This window comes from Phacochoerus africanus, chromosome 8, assembly GCF_016906955.1.
Source record: "Phacochoerus africanus isolate WHEZ1 chromosome 8, ROS_Pafr_v1, whole genome shotgun sequence".
Lineage (NCBI taxonomy): Eukaryota > Metazoa > Chordata > Mammalia > Artiodactyla > Suidae > Phacochoerus > Phacochoerus africanus.
The window spans coordinates 163529582-163557451 of NC_062551.1; the positions used below are offsets into that span (position 1 = coordinate 163529582).

At 52.4% G+C, this 27870-nt stretch overlaps 2 long non-coding RNA genes across 4 annotated transcripts; one reads left to right on the plus strand and one right to left on the minus strand.

Moving 5' to 3' along the window:
* Positions 1 to 1109: 1109 nt before the first annotated feature.
* LOC125132221 (uncharacterized) lies at positions 1110 to 3974 on the plus strand. The gene is made up of 3 exons (XR_007136173.1): positions 1110 to 1301; positions 3011 to 3316; positions 3796 to 3974. It is a non-coding gene; the product is annotated as an uncharacterized LOC125132221 (long non-coding RNA).
* A 118-nt stretch (positions 3975 to 4092) lies between these two features.
* Positions 4093 to 27870, minus strand: LOC125132220 (uncharacterized). 3 transcript variants are annotated; one of them, XR_007136169.1, is made up of 7 exons: positions 27819 to 27870; positions 18525 to 18626; positions 9663 to 9736; positions 9266 to 9398; positions 6863 to 7153; positions 4854 to 5136; positions 4093 to 4150 (listed from the first exon to the last, which is right to left on the minus strand). It is a non-coding gene; the product is annotated as an uncharacterized LOC125132220 (long non-coding RNA). The 3 variants fall into 3 exon arrangements; XR_007136170.1 differs by lacking the exons at positions 18525 to 18626; positions 27819 to 27870 and adding an exon at positions 11014 to 11494; XR_007136172.1 differs by lacking the exons at positions 18525 to 18626; positions 27819 to 27870 and adding an exon at positions 9909 to 10687.

Sequence of the window (27870 nt, forward strand, 5' to 3'; positions counted from 1 at the left end):
CAGCAGTTTAGGAAGACTCTACGGGGCTAGAAACAAGACTTTGGGCTTGACCCAGGGCCGTGCCAGGAGCGATGGGGAGACGTGGGTGGATGCGAGAGACACTGAGGCGATACAGCAAGACTCCTCATAAAGCATGTACTTTCTAGAGGAGAAAAGACAGATGGAGACGGAGTGGACATGGAAAGCAGCAGACACTTTAGATGATTTTAAACCTGATTGACTAAAGCACGAACAGCCCCCTTTAACGCAAAGGACTGTAGCTGAGGGGTTTTCAGCAGAGAAGAGTACTCAGAACAGAGGGGGCTTTGCCAGGCCCGGCCCCTCCCCGCCAGCTGCTGCCCCCACCACAAAGGCCTCACCACATCCCATCCCCATAAGCCTGCCCACCCTCCTCTCCACCCCAGGGAGGAAGGCAAGGCCACTCCAGGCAAGGAGGCCCAGGGGACAGGATGGAGGCGAACCCCCAGCCCCCGTGGCAGGGAGGGGGAGACAAATCATACGGCAGGGGCCCCACTTTCCTCCAATTTTATCTCCTTCTCCCTTTCTTCCTGTCTGCCCTGGCTCCATGCCCAGGGCTGCCCCCAGCCTCTTTACCACGGGCCTTGGAGCCAGTCCCTCCCCTCTCTGACCCACAGTCTCCTCCTCTAGAAAAGGGGGGGTCATAGCGCTTAGCAAGCAAGGCTGCTGAAATTGCTGGCAGGTGCCAGGCCCAAAGGGGCTGCTCCAAGGGCCTCAGCTCCTTCCTCAACAAACGATTCCATTTCTTTCCCACGCGCCCTTTCCAGTCTACAAACGTCTTGTATTCGTTTCAGCGCAACACCACGGGGAGAGGAGGGTTATGGGGCACAAGGCGCACCCACTGACCGGCCGGGGCAATCGAGATGTCAGCCCGGGCCCCCAGGACTCGCCAGCCTACCTCTCCCGGAATCGGCCTCCTTCTGCCGCAGCCCGCCGCCGCTGCCTCCGCCTTCCCGGGCTTCCGCCCGGCCCCCAGCCCCACGGGCCCGTCCCCCCCCCCACCCCCACCCCCCCGTCCCTCCACCGCCTCCCCCTCCCCTCCCCTCCCCTCCCTCCTCGGCGCCGCCCCCTCCTCCTCGTCGTCCTCGGAGCCCAAATACGCGACACCTGGAGCAGTCGCGGCCGCCCCGCGGCCTGGGCCTCATTACGGGGCCGGCCCTTATCGCGGCGTGCATCACATTATTTCATTTCAAAGAATCCGCAGAGAAGCCCGGCCCGGCCGACAACAGAAAGTAAAAACACAGCTGACTCCCATTAGGGCCCTCTCACAGGCTCCGCGTGAGGTAATGAAATATGGAAGCGGTGAGATATGTAATGCTTTATTAAGCGGTCTCAGCTACAACGGCGTGCATGCCAATTACGCCTGCAGGCTACCGCCCGCCCCCGGCCGCCGGACCACCCAGCGCGCGCCCGGCCCGCGCCCCGGCCGCCCGCTCGCGGGGAGGGAGGGAGGGAGGGAGGGATGGAGGGAGGGGGGGAAACGAGGGGGGGGAGGGGAGAAGAGAAGAGGGCTACCCGGGCAGGGGAGGCCCAGCGGCCGGTGCCCTGCGCCATCCCTGGGCAGCGGCGAGGAGCAGAGCATCGGTGGGGCCCCTGAGAGAGCCAGGCCTCTGCCCACCACCGGACCAGCCCGGCCCTGGGAATCTCGCGGGCACCTCCGCAAAGGGCCGGGACTCAGATGCCTAGACGCCTGGAAAAGGAAGGGCCAAAACGAAAGCTGCCAGCGGGAAAGACCCTCCAGGGGGTCACCGAGATGAATCCGGGGCAAGCAAGATGGGAAGGCAGCCAGCCCTCCTGTTTCCTAAACCAGATAGGTTCCATGTCTACCAAACTGCTTTTTCTTTCCCTCTAATGAGGTCTAAATGGCAAAGTTCCGGCATCTTTGTCTGGATGAGAAACATGTTCTTTTTTTTACCTCTGACTCTAACATCCCTGAAATCCTCTGCCCTTTCTAATTGGCCCCATATTTACCAACCTTTGCACCGTGGTCTGACCCTGCCACTACTGTAAATAGGCTCTCTAGCCTCCCTGAGACTCAGTTTCCTCATCTGTGTAATGGGGACAACAGTCCCCATCCCCTTAGGCTGTGGCACAGATGAAACAAGAAAATGCACAGTGTCTGTCGCCCAGTCTGCAGTGACACCTGCAGTACCCAGGACTGCAATGAATGTGGCCTGTCAGTCATCCAGCAGATGGTTCCCGGGGACGCACCTAGTGCCGGGGAATGTATGCACTGAAGTGCTTGCATGGAAAAGGCAAGCAAGGTGATGGGACCCCCTTCGGGAAGCCCTGGTAAAGGTTCAGCTGCAGAGACGGAAGTGAAAATTACGGGGTCATAGGGAATTGGGGATTATCTGGGGATTTGCATTATCCATTCCAGGAGTTCTCAGCTTTTTTCTACCTCAGTACAAACAAAGCAATGGTTCACCGCCTCAGGAGGGTCCAGAGTGAGGGGCTACAGCAGGTATAACCCAGGCTGCAGGGCGTGGTGCACACTGGGGGCCCCACGTCTGTTCCTGAAGCCCAAGCAATTATTGCAAAAGGCATGGAGCTGCAGAGCAGTATTTTGGAGAGGTGACCTGGAATTCCTCCTGAGTTTCTTAAAAAGGAATATCATTGGCAAACATAGGTTCTCTCATTGGTTCTTAGCAGCAAATTCCCTGTGAATCCAGCAAGCAGATTCCCAAGTTAAGATCTGATGGACGGAGTTTGCTCTCATTTGGCCCCACCCTCTGCAAAACCGCCCCCCCCATCTTAGCTGCCTGGTGCTCCCCTGCCACCTGTCTTGCAGGAGAGAGAGAAGGGGGGGGAGACACAGATGGGGAGAGGGAGAGAGAGAACACTGACAAATGTGTATGCAGGATTACCTCATGCCAGACACTAGCCTAAGTTTTTTGTATACACATAGTATAATGCATACTGTAGATTTATAGATAATAGTGAAATCTTAGAAATATGATAAAATAAAATAATGTTTATTTAATCTTTACAGAAACTCCTTAAGGTCAGCATTAGCATTTTTCAGATGAGAAAACTGCACCCCAGAGACGTGAACCCATTTGTTGAGAAGGTCAACAGCTAGGAAGTGGCACCAGGCAACCTGGACTCCACAGGGAGACGGCGGAGATGCGGGCACCTTACAGGGTGTGATTAATGGCGCTAATATTTCTACAAAAGCCTAGGCGCTGCTGTTGCACACTCACTTCTTTCACCACTATTGTAAGGTTTCGTTGCCTCATTTTACAGCTGAGGAACCTGAACCCAGAGGCAAAGGCTCTTGTCCACGTCTACTCAGCAGGTCAGTACAGTACAGAGCTGTAGTTAGAACCTGGGGCTAACCACCAACTCGGTGTTCCCTCACTGTTCCAAACCACCTCCTAGACTCCTCACCCCCAGAAAAGAGCATTTTAAGATGACCAAAAGAAGGGGAGTTCCCCTTGTGGCTCGGCAGGTTAAGGACCCGACGCTGTCTCTGTGAGGATGCGGGTTCGATCCCTGGCCTCGCTCAGTAGGTTAAGGATCTGACGTTGCCTCAAGCTGCAGCACAGGTCACAGACGCAGCTCGGATTCTGTGATGCTGTGGCTGTGGCGGAGGCCCGCAGCTGCAGCTTCCTTTCAACCCCTAGCCTGGGAACTTCCATATGCCGCAAGGTCGGCCCTACAAAGAAAAAAAAAATCAAAAGAAGGTATAATAATGCCTAAATGGCAAAGCTCAGACATTACTGTGCAGATGAGAAACGTTCTCTTGTTTACGTCTGACTTTCTAACATCCCTTAGGTGTACCCCGACAACTGACCCCGCAGAGGTAAGGGAATATAAGCGGATGCGGAGGAAACGCAAGTAAAATACTCATGGTCCCTGCCCTGGAAGCGCTCACGGTCTGGCAGGAAAAGGGCACCTGAACCAATAATAAGAGTGTAGAGCCGCGATGGACGTGCCTGGTACCCACAGAGAATCACGGAGACCTGCCCAGAGAGTCAGGATGGATCTCACCCAACCTGATGTTTGCGCAGTCTTCGAGGTGAGGAAAAGGAGGTACGTTGGCGAGAAAGAACAGAGAATCCTGCCCACGAACAGCAGGGAGCACTGGGCAGCCAGAGCTTCAGGGCCCACGGAGCAGGACAGGCGTTCCCTAGAGTGATAGGAGAGCAGCGGAAGTCTTGGTAAGCTAAATTATCTAAATTGGTGGGAAGGCAGGGTACTCCTTCATCCCTTGGTAACTGTTTTTCTTTTAAATCTTGTTCCCAATCCAGTTTCTCCCCGTTATTTATACTCTCAGAACAGAAAGGTCCAGACCTCTGTTTTCATCTTACGTCACCCCCCCCCCCCCCCCGTATAGCTGAGGCTCTGAGAAATCCTTTATATCAGATGGAAAAAAATAGGACTTGTATTTATTGAGCACTTAGTACGTGCCAGGTCCTGTACTAAGCACTTCATGTACTTTTGTCGTGCTTGAGCCTCAGAAATGTCCCACAAGGAGTTCCTGTCGTGGCTCAATGGTTAATGAACCTGACTAGCATCCATGAGGACGCGGGTTCAATCCCTGGCCTTCCTCAGGGGGTTAAGGATCCTGCATTGCTGTGAGCTGTCGTGTAGTTCACTGATGTGGCTCAGATTCCGAGTTGCTGTGGCTGTGGTAGAGGCCAGCAGCTGCAGCTCTAATTCAACCCCTAACCTGGGAAGCTCCATATGCCATGGGTGTGGCCCTAAAAAAAAAAAAAAAAGAAAAAAAAAATGCCCCAAGAAATAATTTCCTAAAACGTTCTGAGTTCTTTCACATTTCATGTTTTTGGATATGCTGTTTCTTCTGTCCCGTAATAGTCCTCTGTTTTTACCTGATGCTCTCTGTAGGCTTCAGACTAAATCAAAGGCTCTAGGGAAGACAGCCCACAAGACAGTGGTTCAAACAGAACAGAAGTTCGTGTCTCTTCGGGCAATGGTTTGGAGATAGGCATGTGACCCCGGGTGAACGGGACAGCTGTGCTCTCCAAGGTCATCCAGGGACCCGGGTTCCTTCTGTTTTGTTGCTCCGCCATCCCTCCACGGCCAGAACTCGTCTGCGCATACCACGTCCTCATCCCAGCCATGGGAAGCGACTTCCCTGGGAGGGGTACGTCTCTTATTAAAAGGAAGAGGGGGAAAAACAGAATTGGGAAAACAAGCAACACACTCTGCAGTCCCTCCTTGCCCTTTATCATCCAGCTTGTGTGTTGCCTCCTCTGTGAAGCCTTCCTGGATCCGTTCCCAAGAAGAATTAATTGCCCCCCAACCCTGATGCTTCTACAGCCCCTTCTTCTTTGCTTTTTTTTTTTTTTTGGTCTTTTTGCCTTTTCTTGAGCCACTCCCGCAGCATATGGAGGTTCCCAGGCCAGGGGTCCAACCGGAGCTGTAGCCACCGGCCTACACCAGAGTCACAGCAACTTGAGATCCGAGCCACGTCTGCAACCTACACCACAGTTCACGGCAATGCCAGATCTTTAACCCACTGAGCAAGGCCAGGGATCGAACCCGCAACCACATGTTTCCAAGTCTGATTTGTTAACCACTGCGCCACGACGGGAACTCCTTCTTTGCTGTTTTATACTTCTCAGTTCACAGGCCTGACCCCTTCCCCATAAATAATAAGCACTGTGAACACAGCCCTTGCTATGTCCTAGGCACTGTGCCAGCAAGTTTTAAGCATTAAGTCATTTAATCTTCCCACAGCCCTGGGGATTCCCTCCTCTGTGGAATGGGCACAATAATGCTACTGACCACACGGGGGTTGCTGTGAGGATGAAAAGAACTTGCTTTGAGATGGGTACTGAGTACATGCTCAATAAACAGTAGCCTCGACTGCTGTGTAAGTCCAGATTGATACCTGCGCCAAGGTAAGGGCTTAGCCCAGGTATCAGTTACGCTCCCTGCCCTGGGCAGCTCACAGCTGAGCTGTGAACATTAACCACATGGCAGGGTGTGTGGGCAGCTGGAGGTACACGGTCCGAGGGGTCTTGGTAAGTTGAGAAGCGTTCTAAAAAATAAAATGCCTAAAAGTCCTGAAAGACACTACTTTATCCCCTTCCCCTCAAGTGAGAAAGCTAACTTGCCCAAGGCCACACAGCTACTAAGTGCCAGAACCAGGATTCAAACCAGATTTATTTTATTGGGTGAGGGAGGCAGGGATGGACCAGTTAAGTGCATGAACCATTGACACTTGATAGACCCCATGGGGAAAGTTCAGATACTCAGGCCGTTCAAGACACTACCGCTCCCTGGTGGCAGAAGTGAGTATTGCAGGCATAGCATCTCATTCCTTCAAATGAGGCAAAAGCATCCCAAGCAGCAATTTTGAATTGTTTTAATATACTAGATATAACCAGGACTTTTTAAAGACATTCTTTTTTTCTCTCTTATCAATAAGTGATCTCAGGTCATTTCCATTGTTCTTATCCACCAGCATTTCCTAGATTTGTTCTTCTTTACACTTTATAATTTCTGAAATCAGAATGTGTGTTATCATCGTGGGTCCACTTCCAAGAGGAGGAGCACGTTGTCAGGTCATTGTCATGTTTATGCGGTGTCACTTCAGTGTGTGATTTACAATGACAAAAACAGCGTTATTATAAACTAAATGTGGATCCCTAGTTACTGCTTTAAATGTCTTCAAAACAATTTCATGGTGATACGGAAAAAAAAAAGTTACTGTTTATGCAAGAAATGGCCTGCCACCCACCAGCCAGTGAAGTTACTGGCAGCAAAAAATTGCCCAGTCTTCACAAATAAATCAGAGAATTTTCTGAGTGGTGTGAGGTGGGTCTGACAAATTGATCCATCAAGGCTCATAATGGAGACACTAAACACCTACCTGTCAAAAGCTTCCAGCGAACTTTCAAGAAAAGCTGTTTAACTTCCAGCAATATGCAGTGCAGTTCACGGAGAGCGGAGGGGCACTGCGTGTTTATCCAAAGCAGAAATCCACCTAAAACACCGTTAGTCTTCAGTATGTCTTGAGATCACACTGTCAGTCTTAAAAAACTTAAGTTCACTGACATGAGATGTGTAAAAGCAGCATCACCACGACGTTCTGATCAGTTGATGACCTACAGCATATCATGTAGACGGTTGTCCACTGTGCACTCAAACACTGACTGTGATCCTAAAAAACAAAGAGAGCAGTTGCAGGAGCAATTGTGTGCTCTGAGTTATTTCTCTTGATTATGTATCTGTGATACAGCCACTCTCCCCCACCCCGAGTAGACTAATCGGGCATCTTACATGGAACAGTGCCTTGGTATCAAGACGCTCCTTACAGAAGAGGCATGAAGCATCTCGCCTGTTCCGACATTCTCTTCCAGCATTACCTTCTCCCACCATGACTCAAGAGTAATACTGTCAGCACTAGCAATGACACATGCTTTAGCATTTCCAGAGTCCTCCGTGTATTTGCTCAAGTCATCCTCATGCCTGCTCCATAAGGCAGTTCTTCTTTATTGATGGGCGATGGAGCTCAGAGAGCCCACCTGCCCTAGCGAGGGCACACAGCACAACTAACCTCTCCTCCCGCCTCCTTCAGCCACCGCTCTGCCCGCTTCCTGCCTCTCTCCCTTCAGCCCTTCTCTGTCTCATCTCTCTCCAAGCTTCTCTGTCTCCCTGTCTCTGTTTCTCTCCACCCCCGTCTTAGTTGATTTTCCCATCGGTCCCTCTCTTTTTTCTCTTTATTCCCATCTCCCTCTGTCTTACGCCTCAATATCTCTCCAATTGTCTTTTTATCATTTTCCTTCTATTTTTACCTTACTGCCTCTCTCTTCTCCCTCCTCTCTTTCCCCTTCCTTCTCTTTCCTCACCTCCCCTGGTTTCTTAGAGCCTGCAGATGACAGCTCTCTCCCGATGGCCAGCATCTCCCTCCTCTAAGGAAGAAGGGGACGGAGCAGAGGGTAGCAATGAGAAGGCACCTTGGCCTTTGTCGCCCCCTAGAGTCTGTTCATTTTGCCCAAACTTCCTGCCCCAGACACACAGACTGATTCCCTCCAGCCCCAACCAGCGGTCCCAGAACAGGGGTGCCTGGGGAGAACCCAGCCAGGACCCGTCTCCACATATTCTGCCTGTGTGTGTGTCTGAAAAGACCGAGGTAAATGGAAAGTTCTGGGCATCTTGACAGCAAAAGTAAAACCAATGCCAAGCTTGGAATTCCTCAACCTGGGCTGGATCCTGGCCCTACCAGTTACCGGCTTTATGACTCAGGCCACCACCTTGTCTTTCTGAACCTGCATTCCTCGCCCACAAGGCCATGGTGGTGAAAACACCTGCCCCATCACGGGCGCTCAGTGGCTGTTGGCAAAGATGATGCAAGCAGAGGCTTACAAAGCACTTACACATTGGGGCTTGGCCCATCTTGCTGCACTGGGAAGCCTGAGACGGCCCCCATATGAAGACTCCCAGGCCGTCAGCCAGCCCCCCACCCACCATCTCCGCCACATGATCAAATGAGTGGTTCCGTTATTCACTGCTGCATAACAAGCTACCCCCAAAGAAGCTTAAAGTCATCTTATCTTGCTCCACTTCTGAGGGTCAGGAGCCTGGGGGCAGCACCGCTGGAATGGGAATCTGGGGGCTGGCAAGCAGGGAAACCGAGTCAACACCAGCCACACCCTGCCTCCTGCAGAGCCCCGTGGTGCAGCTCCAGCTCCATGGGCACACAGGTGAGCCTGCTTCCCTTCAGAAAACCGAGCATCAGAAACCAGAGAGTCCTCAGCCATGACTAAACAGGTGGGGAAGATGACCCAACGTCACACCACAAACCTGCAGCAGCCACAGATTTCAAGCTGCCCCTCCTGCTCCCTGCCCTGGGCTTGTTTTGTTACAATCTATAACGTGCACATTGGTGACACTTCTGTTCCAAACTGAATGTATTTTAAAATACTGCCCTTTGGGGACTCTGAGATCAGCCCAGGGCAATAAGAAAAAACCAGCAAGAAGAGGAACAAGAGAGGTGACTTTATTAAGCTGATTACTTCTCCCTAGCGCCCTCCCCTCCGGCCCCTTGTCCCCACCCTGCGCAACCCAGGATTCCTGCCTCCCCAGTGACCAGAACTCACTGAGGCGCCCCAACGCTGCTCCCAAGAGGCATGCATCGGTCAGAGAAAATCCAAATCGGAACCTAGACTCTTAGCATCTCAGGACTGGAAGGAAACTTCCCCTGGACTGCGCTCTGTCCTGTATAAGTGGCTGTTCAACCTCTGCTTCCCTGCTTTCAGAAACCGGAACTTACCGCGTCCTGAACTGGTTGGAAAGAATTGGTTGAAAAGCGCTTTGGAGACAGGTCTGCCTCTACTCAAGTCTCTGCGATAGACAGCTCCGCCACCTTTGATAAGTCATTGGACTTCTCTCCTCCTTGAACTTCTCTGCCAAATGAGAATAAAGCCTCCTGAGCAGGGTTGTTGTGAGAAGTGAGTTTACCCAGAAAATAATGAGTTCATGACAATTTTTATTACAGGCAGCAGGTGAGAACGGGATGGAACCTGGGGGTCCTGCCTCCGACAGTCACTGCTTCCCTCCTGAGCCCCTCCTATCCCCACACCCCCAACAGTCAGGGATGCAAGCGGTTAGGGTCTCCTGAGGTTCCCCCCACCCCACCCCCGCCAACCAAGGAAGTCAGATTCCCTCACCTCAGGGATGCAGGAAGGCACCGGGCCACGGGGTGTCAGAAAGTGAGGGGGACTCTCCGATGGATGTGCGGGGCCTGAAATACCCAAGGATGAAGGAAGAAAAAAGAGGATGAGGAGTGCAAAGGGGAGGAGAGGAGAGAGAGAGCAGATGTGCGCGTGGAGGTGATGGGGAAGGGTCCGCACGGAGTCGGTCCTGTTGGCGTGGCTGAGACGCCCCGGTGCAGGGGAAGGGGAGTGAGGAGCTACCTCCTCTACTCTGGGGGTTCTTTCTCCAGCATCCAGTTACGCTGCATCTCTGGAGGGTGGAGGACGGACAGGCGGGCGGCAGAAGCTGGCAAGGCTGAGCTTGTGAAAGCAGACCAGGAGGCAGGGGAGCCCTGCTCCTCCTGCTCATCACCTGCCACGAAGCAAAACCAATTTGCAAGCAAATCCCTGAGGGAGACGAGTGGCCAGGGAGCAAGGGACAGGAAATGGGACCCCATTCCACCCTCCCCCGTCGTGGATGTCCTACAATATACATACAAATGGCCATAAGAGCGTTTTGACTGGGTCGCTGCTTCTGCAGTTTCTTTTAGTGTCTTTCTAAACAGCTTGGACCTTGCCCTGGGCTTTCTAGAAGCTCACAGTCTCCCAGTGGTCCTCCACACCCTCCCTCCGGGCCCATCCTGAGCCCCGCGGGAGCCCCCCAGCCTTGGCCTCGAGGAGAGGGAACCTTGGCTGGAGTTATCAGCCCCAGGCCACTGCTGGTGGCTTTTCCCAATCCCTACACACACCTTTGTAAACAGTCCCTTTGAAGAACTCACTTTCTAACCGAGGATAGGCAAATGCATAGAGACCGAAACTGGACCGGGAGTTGCCAGGGGCTGGGGGAGGGGGGATGGACGGGGCTTCCGTGTTTACCGGGTGCAGAGATGCAGTTGGGAAGATGAAAAAGTTCTGGAGATGGATGGATGGTGAGGGGTGCACAACAGTGTGAATTTACTAAATGTCATTGAACTGGATGCTTTAAAATGGTGCAAATGCTAAATTTTATATATATTTTAGCACAGTTTAAAAAAAAAATCCCTCGCCCCCGTACACCAGCCCGAGGGGGCACCTCTTGCCTCTGAACACCTGCCCGCACCCAGCGCTGTTTTCTCCAGCGGGTCCAAAGCTCCGGACCCTGGACTTCTCCTCCCACAGGGGTTCCTGGAGGCCGACCCTCAAGGTGGCGCAGGGGGCTGAGTCCCCCGTGAGGCCCTCACTGCATGCCGTCCGAGACCACTTTAACTGAGCCGAGGAACACGGAGGGTGCGTGCTTCTGGGGGCCCCCACACCCGGCCAAGGCTCCGCCCGGACCCCAGCTGCACACCTGCTGCTGAACCAGTGTCTCTTGTTCTCAGCTGTTTCACAGACTGGCTCCGGCTCCTCACACAATCAGCAGCCAAGCGACAGGTCCTCACTCTGCAAACTGTGTGACCTTAGGCCAGTCTGGCCCCTCTCTGGGCCGCGGTCTCCCTTGCAGACAAGAAGGGAGATAACCAGTCGTGTTCGGATTTTCCTGTTAACCCTCAGAATCCTGTCTTCAAATAAAACCTTAGAAAGGAGCCCAACATAAAAGTAAAATAAGATCAGGGCTGACTGGGCTGAGGGGGGCGTGAGAGCCCATCCTGCTCGCCCATATTCTGAGGAACCCCGGGGTTCCACGGAGCACAGTTTGACGACCACCGTTCTAGCTGGTCCTCTGGCCGTGCATGCGGGGGCAGGGCTGGTGGGGGGGACTGCCAAAAGAATGACAGGATCACCGGGGACAATACACACCCCCTTCTCTCTCCCCCTTGGCCTCGGTTCTCTTCCCCCCCCCCCCACCCCAAGGAGTAGAGGGAGCCCAGACCCAGGCCTGCAGGTCCCAACTGTGCAAGACTCACCCCCTCCTCACGGTGCCAGAAATGCTCTAAAGGGCAAGAAATTGCTGAGCCTTTGTGCCCCACAGCCCCTTGATGGGAAGCTTGCTGTTCCCTGGCCAGCCAGCCTGTTGCCTCTGAGCACAAGCAGAGGGCCTGAGCTGGAGCCAAGAATAATATTGTGTCAGTGAGTCTATTATGAAAATAATGGAATAAAAGAAGCCACCCTCCATAAGGGATGTGCAGCTTCCCTCGGATCTGCCACGGCCTGACAGGGGCTGAGGTGGCCCTTCCAGGACCGGCATTCAGCCAAGAGCTTTCACTAGTCATTAGAAACAGGCTTTATCACTGGGCATCGGTTGGCACAGCCTGGCTTCTCCTCCGCCCACCCCACTCAGCTCAGGCATGTGGGGCGATGGCCACGGCCCCCCTTGCTCCTCCTGTGGCCCCTGAGCTGAGGGCAAACGCAAATCCTGGTCTCAGCGAATGTTTTCTGGGTGTCTAAGAGTATCGCCTCGTTTGACCCTCTTGGCGACACAGTGAGCTAGGTACCCGAGGGTTGTGCCCATTTTAACAACCGAGGTGCAGAGACACACTGGCTCGCCATGAGGAGCAGGGAGTGGACATTTGTGCGCTTGGCTCCCAAGTGTCTGAACCGGTACGGGGTCAGCTCCCGGAAACGGGGAGCAGGTCCTCCCCCTGCCTCTGTCTTTGCCTCGAGATTCCCGTCACCACCCTCCTTGGTGCCCTGTCTCGTCCATTCAAAGGGAACCCCTTTAAGCCTCCCTCAGCCCCCATCCCATTTATCATGTACCCCCTGCGTGGGGGACACATCAGCGACCCCACTTAGCCCAGATCTCGGGCACGAGACCTCACCTGAGGACTCCTGCCTGGGTCTCTGCTGAGGCAGGGGCCAGAGCAAGTCCTTAGGCCTCCGAAGAGTGGAGGATCGAGCTAAGGACCACTGACGCCAGTGTCCCTGATGCCATGGGGCTCTCCAAGCAGCTGGAGGTGACCATGCGTTTCTGCTTGGCCCTGGGTCCCCTCCCACGGGTACAGGGCAAAGAGGCCTGGCTGGGAGTCAGGACAAGGGAGTTCTGGTCCCAGCTCTGCCCTGGGCATGCTCGTGCCCATGACCTTGGCAAGTCACTCCCCGTCCCTTGGCCTCAGTTCCACCTTCTGACAAATGATTGTAAAAATCCCGTTTTACCCTCCAAGGCTTTTAAGGAGGCTGGAGTCAAGCAGTGTCATGGGTGGGCCCTTCTGTTTGCTCCTGTACCTCCTGGTGCAGATGGACAGACAGTCCTGTGTCCCCCAGACACTGACCTGCTCCCTCGGAGGTTGGAGGGAAGATGTGAGGCTTGAGTGGGTGATGCCTGGTCCAGCAGCCCCTCTCATCCAGAAGCTCATTCTATGTCTTCATTATCCAATGTCAAGGGGACTTCCCGTGTGACTCACAACGTTATCCAATGCCAAGGGCTTTGCTTGTATTATCTCAATAAATCCTCAAAACTAGCTGTGAGGTCTGTATCGCTAATACCCCATTCTATAGCTGGAGAAACTAGGGTTAGAGAGGATTAACTAACTTGGCCAGTCATTCCTCCTCTGTTCGGTCGACCATCCATTCACCCACCTACCGTCCTACTCATCTCCGTCATTCATTCATAATCTCACGTATCCATTGAGTTGGTCAGCAGACATTCTCGGGTGCATGATTCTGTGCGGGGCCCCCCGAGTTGGGTCAGCAAGCCTCCAGTCTCAGGGAGCTCACAGTCCAGTGAAACACGCACTTAAACTTGAAACCCCAGCTCTGAGCCGCAGAGTCCCGTGGTCAAAGCCCTGGGTCACCGTCCCGACTCCACCCTTAGATACCGTCTCTGGGTGCCCCCATCCCCTTTTCTCATTTCCTCCGTACAGGCCAGTTTCTGCCGCCAGGTCCAGAGACTCTAAAGGACACGGGGACTGAGGCTGCTTCTCCTCCCGCTCCATCATCACCACCATCACCTCCTTCCTTCTTCATCACTGTCACATCCGAAGCCACGAAGCCCAGACTCCACGGGAGCTCTTGTGAAGTACTGTCCACGCTCGGCTACCCACTTAACGTGGCGCAGTGGACTGAACTGTGTCGCCCCCACCCCCACCCTCCAGCCCCGCCACCAAACTCGTATGTTGAAGCCCTAACTCCCAGTGCGATTATATTTGGAGATGGGACTTTGAAGGAGGCAATGAAGGGTACATGATGTCGGAAGGGCAGCGCTCGAATCTGATAAAACTGATGCTCTAAGGAAAGGCCGTGGGAGGACGCAGCAAGCAGAGGCCCATCTTCAAGCCAAGGGAAGAGGTCTCACCACACACCAACCCTGTTGACCCCTTGCTCTCAGACCTCCAGCCTCTAGAGCTGCGAAAACACATTTCTGGTGTTTAAGTCACCCGGTATGTGGCATTTTATTATAACCCAAGCAGACTAGCACATGGATTATCCCCATTCATCTTCACAGCCATCCCTTTTTACGGAGGCGGAATGTAAAGGTCAGAGAGGGTAGACCAGTTGCCGAGGCTACAGTTAGAAAGTGGCAGAATCAGGACTCATACTGTGGCCAGACAAACACCAAAACTGCTACTATGAGCTATGGTGTCCCATCTCCCTCAGTGTTCTAGCACCAGCAAAGGGCCTGGCAGCGTAGGAGCTTCATGGATGGGTGGATGGATGGATGGATGGATGGACTGATTAATGCATGGATGGATGGTTGGCCATCATCCTGACACTTGAAAATGTCCTTTCTGGGAGTTGACCTTTTTTTTTTTTTTGCTTTTTAGGGCCACACCCATGACATATGGAAGTTCGCAGGCTAGGAGTCGAATTGGAGCTACAGATGCTGGCCCCGCCCATGCCACAGCCACAGCCACATCAGATCTGAGCTGTGTCAGCCACCTACACCACAGCTCATGACAACAATGGATCCTTAACCCACTGATCGAGGCTAGGGATCAAACCCATGTCCTCATGGATACCAGTCAGGTTCGTTACTGCTGAGCCACAATGGGAACTCCCTCTGGGAGGTCTCTTGTGGTGCAGCAGGTTAAGGATCCAGCACTGTCACTGCAGCAGCTCCGGTCACTGCTGTGGCATGGGTTCAGTCCCTAGCCCAGGAACATTCACATGCCTGGGCACAGCCAAAAAAACAAAGCTGTCTTTTCTCTCCCAGGCCCTTTAAAGATATTGGCCCAATACCCACCATGTAGTCTTGGGGAAGGGCCATAGTGCTCAGCCCTTCAGGACCTCAGGAGGTAACAGCCAAACCAAAAAGAGAAGTTAGGGGAAGCTGAGTGGAGAGGGAGGGGAGGGTGTTCCAGGCAGAGCGTGAGTGGGAGCAAGGCTGGGAGGCAAGAGAGGAAGGAGAGCCCCCAGCCAGGGGCAGAGATGGGAGGAGCTGGCAGAGGGTGGAGAGGAAATCAGGGACCTGCAAAACTGGAGTCACGGAGCCAGAGACTCGAACAACTTTGAGAGCTGGCCCAGGCTGCTGGTCCCAAATTCTGACCGGAAGGCAGCTGACAGCCCATCTGTGGCTCTGGAGAGATGAGAGGCACATGGGCTGTAATGAGAACTGTAAAAGGACCTATAATCCCGGTGGACAGACAGGTACCTAAGGATGGGATGAGGAAGAGGTAGCCTCACAGAAATGGCCACCATCTTCCAACCACTCCTGTGGGCCAACTATTCCACACCCCTGAGAAACAGGGGACTTCGTGCCTACTTTACACACAGGGAAATTGGAAACTGAGGTTTGGAGGGATTAACCCACATATAAAACACCTGGCTGGTAGGTGGTGAGCCTGAGAGTTGGCCCCAACCCACGTGACCTCAAAGCTTGGGCTCTTATGCATACGTCATGCACATTTGAATGAGCTTGGAAACTGTAACTCAGCTTCCCACTATTGGTCAGAAGACAGGGCAACTGGGGACCCATGCCCACTACACATGGTGCCCCGTTGGTCGGCACTGGAGGAAGAAATGGCCTCTCGATGGCATCCCTGGCCCTGCCACAACTCCCGTCTATTCCTGTCATCTCCAGAGGCCTCTACCTTGGGAATTCTTCCAGGAGACACCACAGGATCCTCCTCCAGAGAGGTGGCGAGGGCTCGTCCCTGAAAGCAGAGGCAAGTGCCTTGGCAGAAGCTTGGAGACACGACTAGTGGAGTTTCTTCCTGAGCTGCCCTGGGAATCTCATTCACTCTGCCACCCAGGGACCCACCCCCAATGCCCAGCCTCCCTTGCCAGCTGTGGCTTATGGCTTTTCCAGCTGTGGCCCATAGCCCCCAATTTTTAGCATCCAGGGCCTCCACTCCAGCTGGAGAGGCCTCTCTATGGCTCCTGTAGGGTCCCTCCTCCCACCTGGCGCTGCCTCTGACTTCTCCTCTTAACCCATTTTCAAGGGAGAGCCAAACCATCTCTCAGGAAGCTGTCCTGATGGATCAGAAACAAGAGACCAGAAACACCCTGGACGCTCAACATATGAGCCCATCAGATGTTGGGATCCTTGAATTATTCTATCTTAATGGCCTCAAATTATTCTCCCTTAGTGGCCTCATAGTCCCTCAATTAACCCAACTTTCCCTGGGCGCTTTCTTTGGGGGACAGCTCAGGAAAAAGGGCAGGAGTCTTGCCTTTGAACAGCGGCCAGACAGTTGGGGCAGAGGTAGAGGTCAAAAACTAAAAGGCAGCGTGAGCAATAGCCAGGTCTTTGAAGGTGAGTGACCTTTAGGAAACAGTATCAGTGTGGGTGGTGACGTCAGTCAGACGCAGGTGTAAATCTCTTCTCTAGAACCTTCTGGGTACGTGACCTCAGGCTAACTTTACCTCGCAGCGCAGCGTCTCAATTTCCTTATCTATCCAAAAGGAATATTGTGAGAATGAAGTAAGAGACTGCTGGTGTGTAGTGTGGTGATTACAATTAATAATACTATGTTGTATATTGGAAAGTGGCTGAGAGAACAGATCTTAAAAAGTTCTCATCACCGAAAAAAGAAAGTTTATAACTGTGTGTGTGTCACTGCGTGGTGATCCTGGTTATCTAGACTCATTATGGGGATGATTTTGCAATATATACATTTATCAAATAATTATGTTGTACACACAAAATTACTATAAAGGCATACATCAATTATATCTCAGTAAAAAAAGGGAAAAAAGGAAATTAGCAGTGAAAGGAATTATAGTTAACTATGATGTAAACATTAAAAGATAAGAGGATATTATGACACATTTTTAGACAAAAAGATAAAGATGTGGATGAAAGGAGCAAATCACCGTTTGCCAAACTGGACTCAGAAAAACCTGTCGAGGTAACTCTATAGTCATGACATGTTTTAAATCTGTAATTTCAAAATTCTCTTTCGCGAGAAGAACATCCAGACCCAGAGTTTTTAACTGAAAGAAAAAGTAATTCCAGTCTTACCCAGCTGTTTCAAAATAGAGAGAAAGAGAGACTCTTCCCAGCTTATCCCATGAGGCTCTCTTTATAAACCTGATATCGAAACCTGAAAAGAACAGCATGAGAAAAAGGATAATTACAGGCCAATGTAACACACAGGCAAAAATTCTAAACAATATTTAAAAGTGGAATGCAGAAAATGCATAAAAAGGATAATCCATTATGAGCAAGTTGGATCTATCTTAGTTATGCCAAGATGACCTGACATACAAAAATACTTAATGTAATTTGCCATATGAACTGATTAAAGGAGGAAAATGGCAAGCTCATCTCATTAGCTGCAGCAAAGGTATCTGATAAAAGTTAACATCCATTCCTGATTGAAAAGCGCAAAGCTTGTTAGCACATTAGGAACAAAAGAGAACTTCCTCAACCTGAAAAAGATGACCTGTCATTCTCTTAAGACTGTGAGCCGTTCTATTCATAAGCGCTAATTGGTTTACTTTTTCTCCCTCAACTGATATACTTAACTAGAACCTCCTGGAAGCAGTGACTTAATCCAGAGGAGTGAGGCTAACCGTAGGAACGTCTAGGACTACTGTCTTGAGGCAGATGAAATATTTTTGGCAAGCCTTGCAGCGCTCTTCAAATCTCCTTAATATGCATAGGCTATTGCTTATGAATTTTATTCATCCAGTGAATACTTATTAAATACAAAAATGTCAAAGACATTGTACACGGGTGCCTGATCTACGATGCTCAAAATAATGATAAATTGTTTATCCTTGCATTAGGAAAAAAAAAAATCTAAAGGGTGAATGCTAAGTGATAGGATTATAGGCAAATTTTATTTTCTTATTACACCTGCTCCTTCATTTAATAAATATGTATTGAACCACATACCTATTAGGTACGAGACAATGTGCCAGGTCCTGGGATGAAAAGGAAATACAGAAAATGGTTAGGAGTGTGGGCGATGGCCCCAGACTGCTTTTGTAGCTAGGCTCTGCTACCCATTAGCTGTGCAACCTTGAGTAGGTTGCTTAACTTCTCTGCTCCTCAGGTTGCCCATCGGCAAAATAAGAATTTTTAAAAAAAGAAAGAAAAAAAAAGAAAGAAAAGGAGTTGCCATTGTGGTTCAGTGGGTCAAGAATCTGACGTAGTGTCCATGAGGATGCAAGTTTGATCTCTGGTCTTGCTCAGTAGGTTAAGGATCCAGCGTTGCTGCAAAAAAAGAGAAGGAAAGGAAAGAAAAGAAGGAAGGGAAGGAAATAAGATGCATGTAAATTTCCTGGACTATATATCTGAAGAAAATAGCAACTACTATGTTGGGAAAAGGGACGTGTAGCAAAAAGGTGGCGGGGGGGGCAGCTAAAATGCTCTCAGTGCTCAGAAAAGGGGGTGAGAGGACATCTGAGAAGGATGAAGGAAGGCTTCCTGGAGGAGGCAGGTTCAGAGCCATGCCTTGAAAGCTAAGTATTTCAGCAGGCAAAGAAGAGGGGGAAGACATCCCAGGAAGAGTGCAGAGCACGGGTTAAAGGCTTTACCTGGTCTGGTGTAGCCGAAGCACGGGGTCCATCGCAGAGGCTTTGCTGCGCTCCACGCGAAACGTTGTGTGGCCACTGCTCCCTTCCCCTCGGTTTCACCATCTGTACAATGAAGCGGCTGGAGTCAGCCCCCAGCGCCTCCAGGACGTTTCATCCTACAGGGTCCCAGACTCCTAAACGCTTCCACATGTCAACCCTGACCTGGCTCCTTATCTCTGCCTGCAGAACGCAGCCAGCCAGCCCCGCTTCCGGGCCTTGGACGGCCTCCCAGGGTCCCGGAGCAGACAGCTATTCTCGGGCCACCAGTCATGTGGCCCCGGCTCCAAGAGAAACACAACGCCCAGGGTGGTGGGCCCTAGACAAACATTTGCCTCCCTTCCCTCCCTGGGCCTCGGCAGTGCCCGAGGAAGATGTGGGCTTCTTTGGGGTCTGCGGGATGCAGAGAATGTTAGCATTCTCAGGGAACTCCGAGTCCCGTTCCAGCTGCTTGTTCTGGCCCTTGTCCGTGGATGCTGCAGGCACCATCCGCTGTCCGGCAAGGGGGTCTCCCTGCGGCTCTCTTACCACCCAAGGCTCCACGTTCCAAGAGAGGTTTCAGGTTTCAGAGAAATAAGCAAGTGCCTAAGGGGCAGGAGTGTCATTCATTGCTGCAGCAGAGGGCTCAGTGGGGCTGAAGGTCCAAGCTGTGTCATCCCCCCGACGGCCCCCACTCTCAGCCCCCGCCCCCTCGCAGATGCCAGGCATCTGCTTTTTCAACCTGAGATCTGAGAATTCTAAGATCTTCACGCTAGTGGAATTTAGGGCTACCGGGACTTTAAGAGTTGTGGAATTTTAGTCGTCCTAGAACAGTGAAATTTTATAATCTCAGAGTCAGAATCTTTGGGTCCAGGGAAAAGATAGGTTCCACCAGTTGCTGGCTGTGTGACTTCGGGCAAGTGACTTCACATCTCTGTGCCTCCGTGTCCTCATCTATAAGGTGGAGTCATAATGGTGTCTACTTCCCAGGGCTATTGTGTTGAATTTACATGTTCATATGTCTAAAGCATCACAGATGCGATGGCCCCCGTTCTAGGATCACACGGCAGGGCAGCTGTTAGTGCCACGGTCCAGATCCCTGGGCTTCCCGTCTAGAATTTTCCCCATTCAGCCACACCACCTTCTCGCGATAACCAGGAGAAGACCAACCTTGAAACCAGATACATCTGCTCATGATGGCACCGCCACCCACACAATCGACACTCTGCCGTGGCCTGTCTCCACACAATGTCCACCCGAGAGCCAACCTTCCCATAAGCCAACGATGTCAGGGGCAGAAGCCTGTTTCCTCCCACAAGAAGGAGGATTTGGCAGGTGGCATCGGTGAGCGCCTCCAGCTTGACTGGGCTCTGCGGCTTGACTGGGCTCTGCGGGGAGGGTCTCCTGCCCCACATGATGTGTCCGCGGGCGCTCAGGGGGCTGGAGCATCTGCTTGTAAGTCTGGCGTTCTGGCAAGGGTGGCTGGAAGGCTGCACTCAGCTGGGACTCTAGGGCATCCGGGCCTCTCCCTCCCTCTGTGGCTTCAGGCCCTCTCCCTCCCCAGGCAGCTTCCCCATACAGGGTCTCTCTCAGGGTAGCCAGACTTCTTCCATCACAGCTCAGGGTTCTCAAAAGCACGAGACTGGACGTTGTCAAGCCTTCTTGAAGCTCAGTCCCATGGGGGGGGGGGGATTGTAACATGGCCCCTGAGATTCCCACCCACGCTGGGTGACCTTCTTCCTCTGAGGGGGAGTGGGGCCTGAAAATACAGGGGGAAAGTCGCCGCCATGATCAGGTTACAAGACATGGCACGTCCTCCTATGGACGATGCTGCCATGCAAACTGAAGAGGGAGTCTCCTGCTGGCTCAGAAGCAGGAAGCTGCCCCGTTGAGAGAGGCCCGTGCTGCTAGCACTTGAGAGAAGCCTCCAGGAGCTCAGACAGACCCCTGGCCAAGAGCCAGCGAGAAAACGAGCATCTCAGTCCGACAGCCATGAAGACCCAAAGGCTGGCGAGAGAACCCAGGCAGAGGGCTGGCCCTAAGCCTCGGGATGAGATCACAGCCCCAACCAGCACCCCGATCTCAGCCAGGTGAGACCCTGCGCAGCGACCCCGGCCATGCCATGCCTGGACCTATACGCAGAACGAGGAGCTGGTGAATGTGTGTTATCTCGAGCCTCCAAGTTTGCGGGAGCATCACCCAGAAATAGAAGACCTTCCAGCCAGCACTGGTGTGGCATCACTTCTGGCACATTCTACCGGTTAAAGGTGTCACGGGGCCAGCCCCGCTCATTGTGAACACCAGGCAGCGTGGCTCACAGGGCCCATCTTTGGATATAAATGATTACAGGTGTAATCAATTCCCTGAGGCCTAGATCTGCCCCCGCCCCCCGGGTGGAGACAGACCCCCGTGGCCACCAGGTTTTAGAAGGCAAAGTGTCCTCCCGTGGTAAGTAAACCATTTTCAGTGGAAGTTGCCTTTTCTGTCTTACCTGCCTCCCTCTTGCCAAAATTCGGCCTATTTCGCATCAAAGCAAATCGAGCACGCCCTAACGAGAAGTGTTCGTACAAGCCAGCCGGTTTAAACCCCTCTGTTTACAGTGAGGGTCTCAAGAGAGGAGAAGGGATTTTCCCAGGTTGCACAGCAAACCGGGGACTAAGGTGAGAGAACAGGTGTCTTATCTCCCAGCCTCCCTTCGGCTCTCGTGCTGAGGCCGAGCACATCACTCTCGCCTCTCTCCCCAAAGGAAAGGCACGTGGTTTGCCTTGGCCCTCCCCGCTTCTAGGCCGCACCCTGTCCTGGCCCCCTGGGGGTTCGGAGACTCATCTTTTTTCTAAATTTTTTTTAGGGAGTTCCCGTCGTGGCTCAGTGTGTTAACGAATCTGACTAGGAACCATGAGGTTGCCAGTTCGAGCCCTGGCCTTGCTCAGTGGGTTAGGGATCCGGCGTTGCCGTGTGCTGTGGTGTAGTTCGCAGATGCGGCTCGGATCCCGCGTTGCTGTGGCTGTGGTGTAGGCGGCGGCGACCCCTAGCCTGGGAACCTCCATATGCCATGGGAGCAGCTCAAGAAAAGACAAAAAAAATTAAAAATAAAATAATTTTTTTAGTCAAAGTATAGTTGATTTACATGAAATACTGTGTCAATTTCTGCTGTACAGCAAAGTGACCCAGTCTCATATCTCATACACACACACACACACACACATATATATACACACATTCTTTTTCTTATATTATCTTCCATCATGGTCTATCCCAAGAGACTGGATATATTTCCCTGTGCTGTACAGCAGGACCCCATTGTTTATCCATTCAAAATGTAAACGTTTGCATCTACTAACCCCCAACTCCCCAACCATCCCCCACCCTCCCCTCCCTCTCGGCAACCACCAGTCTGTCGTCTGTGTCTATGAGGGAGACGCATCTTGTTTTCTCCCCTGGATCTGAGACTTTCCAGCATCTCCAGGAAGTGGCCCCCACCATGCCCTCGCCTCCAGAAGGGGACCAATGGGGGAGGGGGCCTCCCCACAGAGCCCACCCCAAACTCTGCGCTTTAGAGGGCGGGCTGTGCCCTTTGAGGATCTAAAAGGGATAACTTCCTGGGCAGAGCTTTCCCAACGGAAAACTCAACCCTGCTGCTTTTTCTTTTTACTTTTTTGGCCACACGTGAGGTGCACTGAAGTTCCCAGGCCAGGGCTCGAACCTGAGCCACGCTTGCGACCTACACCCACAGCGAAGGCAACGCTGGATCCTTAACCCACTGCACTGGGCTGGGACTGAACCCACGCCACCTCCGAGACAAGGCCAGATTCTTAACCTGCGGTGCCACAGCAGGAACCCCTAGCTCTGCTTCTTGATGAACCATCCTTCTTTCTCCAGCTAGAAGCCCAAACCTCCCATGATTCCCATCCTCAGCCCACATCCTTGAGTTTCTCCAGTGGAAACAGGAAGCCAAGGGCCAGGGCCTCCATCCTTAGGAATCCCCAAGAATTCCTATCCTTACCCAAATGCTACCTCCTCAGAGAAGTCTTCCCAATCTTCCTGTCTAAAATAGCATCTTTGGAGTTCCCCTCATGGCTCAGTGGTAATGAACCCAAATAGTATCCATGAGGATACAGGTTCAATCCCTGGCCTTGCTCAGTGGGTTAAGGATCCAATGTTGCTGTGAGCTGCAGACAAGGCTCAGATCTGGCATTGCTGTGGCTGTGGTTTAGGCTGGCAGCTGTACCTCCCAATCGACCCCTAGCCTAGGAATTTCCAAATGCTGCAGGTGCTGCCTCCCCCCCCCAAAAAAAAGCAAAAAAATAAAATAAAATAGCATCTTCCTTCCTGTTCTGTCCTCTTCCCCTACTCTTTTTTTAATGGCACTTATTACTATCTGAAATTGTATTAGGCATTTATTTGTTTATCATCTGTTTCCTACAATAAATGATAGACAAGGTTCTATTATTCAGCACCATATCTGAAGAGATACACAGATAAAAATCCTTGAAAATTCTTGAACCAATGAATGAATGGAATTCATTCAGTGTTGGTTCAGTGGGAGGGTCAAGTCTGAGAAACCAGTTCGTAAAGTGAAGAAGATAATATACAGAAAGCCTAATCTGGCACAGTGGTTAACGAATCTGACTAGGAACCATGAGGTTGCGGGTTTGATCCCTGGCCTTGCTCAGTGGGTTAAGGATCTGGCATTGCCGTGAGCTGTGGTGTGGGTCGCAGACGCAGCTCAGATCCTGAGTTGCTGTGGTGGTGGCGTAGGCCGGCAGCAACAGCTCTGATTGGAGCCCTAGCCTGGGACCCTCCATAACCCTGGTTTCATTTAGAGCCTGACCACCTTGCCCAGCACCCATGCGCAAACTGCTGCACCAGTGCCTACATTGTTGATGTCTTGAAATGAGTAAACTTTATAGATATGTCTAATCTCTCTCTCGAGCTTATTGAGAGTGAATTCATCTCTGTGTCCCTTCCCAGAGCACCATTTGGCCGACTCTCCCTCAATGAATGAATGAATGAATGAATGAATGCATGAATAAGTGAATGAGTAGAGTAAATGGGTGGATGAATGGATGAGTTATGGATGGCTATTAGAGTGGTGGTGGATGGATGGACAGATGAAGACATAGAAAAAAAGGAGGGAAGAGTGGATGTTCTGACGGATGATGAGTGGAAAGTGGGTAAATGAATAGATGGATGATGAAGAAATAGATGGATGGAAGGTTGTATGATTAACGGATGACGGGGGGATGAAAGGATGGATAAATAGACAATGTGACTTACTGTGTCTCAAAATCTCCAAAGTCATGGAGCAGAGGAAGCAAATTTGCTTGTGGCCCTATAAAACAGAGTTAGGATCCCAAAGCAAAAGCCGCAGGAAAACAGGTTTCAGCTCATTCTGCGGTAGAAGCTTCCTGTCCTAGAGAAACACAAATAGAAAAGAGGCACCCCAGCCCCATCTAGATCCTAGTTGGAAGGTTGGGCTAGCGACTCTTCCCTTCAGATGCAAAAACTATATGATTGTAGAGAAATGAGAAGTGAACGCCTCCATCATCTGGATTTGGTGAAGGCTGGGCCTCCTCCACCCTGAATCCTGGGGATTCTGTACCTTGATGCCTCTCCTAGGGCGGAGGACAGAGTCCATGACAACCGAGCTAAGGCCAGGGGCATTTGTAAGGCACACTCCTAATAACCTCTGAGGTTGGAATCGCTGCTCACCCCGTATCTGTCTGCTCTTCCCACGTGTTTTGACAGCCCTATAGGGAGGAATACCAAAATCCCAGGATCTCAGAAAACAGGGACCACCTGTGCAGCCTCAAACACGTTATTATCCTCTCTGATCTTCAATGGTATCTTGTGGAAAATGGAGACAACCATGCCTTCCTATAGAGCTGCCGGGGAAAGCAAATGAAAGAATTATGTAACGTGCCTAGTGCAGTGCTGGGCACATCGAAAGCCCTTGATAAATGATAACATTGGAACTGGTATTGGTCTTAGCATCGGTGTTGGTATTCAAATGCACCCTGACACTCGTATTCACATCTATGAGAACTTTCAGCATCGTGTACCACAGTATTACATGTATCACTTCTTATTGCCATAGACTCATAACTCTAGGACCACAGACTGAACTAACCGATTATTAGAAACGGACCATCTCAGAAGGTTAGAACTTTAGAATTACCTAACCTCAGAGCCACGGACCATTCATTTCAGCAACTCTCAGAAGAGGCAGGACCTCTGAGGTCACGAGTCCGGCCACCCCATCTAGTCTCTACTCAGAGCAGACGCCTCTGTCTGGCGGTCTCCACCCCACATCTCCAAGCCACACCTTCTGAGCCCACCTTGGGGTGTCTGGCTGGACCCTGCGGCCCTGGACTCCTATTCTCAGACAACTCAGCATCCCAGGAATTTGCAGCTACGGTGAGCAGGGGCCCGGGATTGGACCCGGGGGATGATGAAATATGGAAGCTCCCAGCTTTGGGCCTGGCGGGGAAGGCCACATTTCTGTGTCATGTTCTATTGCACGCCAATCAATTACAGTGTGCCCTATATAAACACATCATGAGGGCTTTGACAGGGGGCCGGGGTGAAGTTGGGTGTCAGGGTAAAACAGGGGATAATAAAATCACTGGAGATTTATTTCTCTAAATTGGAAACTTCATGCTTACACCTGACTAAATCATCAGGCTGAAATTGGAGCCGACTCCCACGGAAAACACATGTAACCTTATCCCATCTTTGTTTAACGGCGACCCATCAAGCCGCCTGATGGATTCTGCAGATGCGGCCAGCGTCCTCCTCTGGCTCCTTGAGTTCTGGGGTCCCAATCAGACCTATCTTCTCTGTGCCCACCCTGCTCTCTCTGCTTGCTCTTCCGGAGCTGGCCGAGGTAGCCTCGCCTACAGGCAGGTGTCCACGTGGGACTTCTTTGCTCCCATGAGTCCCCACTGGGTCCCAAAGATCCCTCCACCCAAGCTGCTCCTTTTCCCTGAAGCCATCCTCCCGAAGGAGAGAAGCAATGTTGAATAATAGGAGAGGCAGCTGTGACATCAAGGAAAGAGCTCTAGGCTAGAAGTTGCGCGCCCAGGGTTCAAATTATGGTCCTCTGATCAAATCCCTTTATCTGTCTGGGTCAAATGACTTTGCAACTTCCTTTTCTCCTGTCTCTCCTCTCACAGAACTTTTATGAGGATCTGATGAGCTAATGGGTTAAAAGTGTTTCACGCATTATAAATGGTCTGTTGTATGTAATTTCTTCCCGTGAATCACGCAGCACAGCACACAGCACTGGGAGGCGTGTGAGTCACCCCCCCCGCTGTGTTAAGGAGTTTCCCCTTTACCAGGAGTGATCAGCCAGGGCTGGGAGGAAGAATTCAGGAAGGAATCGAATCACAGAGCCCCCACCCTGGGCTGGACACTAAGTTAGCGCTGCTCATGCAATACTTCACGGGATCCCCACATCCTGGGTCAGAGTTAAACCCACCCCAAAGATGATGAATCAGGGATCAGAGAGGTTAGCTAACTTGACCAAATCACACAGCAGGGATAATAACCAGGATGTCAGTTTGTCTGACTCCAGAGTTCAGCCAAATGAACTTGTCATAGCAAGTGCTCTGTGAGGCCTGAGGGGGAATAGGTGGGCAGTTATGTTTCAGGGCTCAGTGTGGGCCCTCCCTTCCCAGCCCCTCCCTTCCAGTCCATAAATTCTTACACACACACACTGGCCCGAGTGCACACTGCAGGTGGTCAGTGGCTGGGAGGCTGAGGGCTGGGGCTCCCTGCTCAGAACAGGACTCCAGGCTCACACCTCCAGCATGGCCCTTTTGGTGGCGGAGGGGCGGGGAGCAGGAGGAGCCCCTGTGTGTCATTTTCAGCAGCAGTCAGCAGAGCCTTGCAAAGTGCAAGATGGCTTTTTTAGCCTAGCATAAGGATCTAGTTAAAAACCAATAAATCAGCAGTGAAATGTGCATAGCAGCCTTCTCCGTAAAATCAACATGGCTTGCTCCTCTGCAGGGAGCCCTCTGACCGCCAGGGCTGAAGCCGCTGGCTCAGGCAGGGCCCTCCTCCTCCGTCCCACGGGGCTCTTTGGGGAGAGGGGTCTCCACCGTCCCCTGAGAAGCTGGGAGCGGGCAACCTGGACCCTGTCTGGGGGGCGCCTCCAGTGGAGACACCCGCTTTCTGGGTGCAGAGACCTCGAAAGCGTGGGCAGGACCCAGACGGCCCTGCGCCGCCTCCGCACGGCTCTGGCCCTGACACAGAAAATCGAATTACGAGATGAATGGGCTGGGGAGTGGATGAGCAGGGAGAGCCCCAGGCGTCTCCCCAGCACAAAGCACAGAAAGCCATCTGCAGAGGGGGGCTCAGGACGCCTCGGGAAGCCACCCCGGTGACCTCTGCCAGGACGCCCAGGCCAGCCCCCGGGCGGGACGTGGGGATGGCGGGAGGCCCCAGATCTGTAAAACTGCCACTCGGGCAGCCAAGGTAAACAGCGTCCCTGGCAGTTCAAAGGTGAGCGAGTTTAAATGTTTCCCCTTCGCCTGAAAGGAATCTGTGCCCGGCCTGCGTCAGGGGCGCCCCCGCCCCGGGGGGCCCGGCCCCCCGCGCCGCCAGCCCGCGGCATCTGCGCGCACAGAGGCGCGTCTCCCACGCAAATACTCAAAATTTCTCATTAAAACTTACGACTGTGTCAACAGCACGGACTGGGCCCCTAATCTGGAAAAGACATTTCGCCACCCGGCCGCTCCGCCGGCCGCCGCCCGCTCGGCTCCGTCTCCCTGCGCCCAGGGAGGACACCCTGGCGCGGCTTCCGACTCGGGGCCCAGTGCGGGCCCCGCGCTTCTGCTCGCCTGGGTCTCCGAATGTGCTGCCTCCCCCTGGACCTTCGCTTCTTCCTCTGAGTTGGTGAAGGAACCCCGCCCCCAGCTGCCCCCTCCACCCCATCCCTCAAGCCAACCCGTTCCCAGGGCCTGGGACCGCGGCAGAGCTGGCACACCTGAGACGCGAACACGGGGACCTCGAGGCCCTTGGCCAGGAAGGTGGGAAGCACGTGACCAGGGGTGCAGGATGGATGAACTCACTCCCGGGCCATTCTAGACGTGCACACTCCAGGCGAAGAGGGAAATCAGAGAAACACTTGCCAGTAGAAGACGTCCACCCTGGGTTCAAATCCCAGCTCTGACACTTAGGATACTTCCAGCCCCTCCTCTGTAAAATGCCCTCAGGAATAGAAAGTTAATACCTGTACCCACCTGTACACAGTAGTCGTTCATTCAGGCAACTTACCTTTGTCAAGGGCCTCCTATGAGCAGTCACGAACAAAACAGCTGGCAGCCTG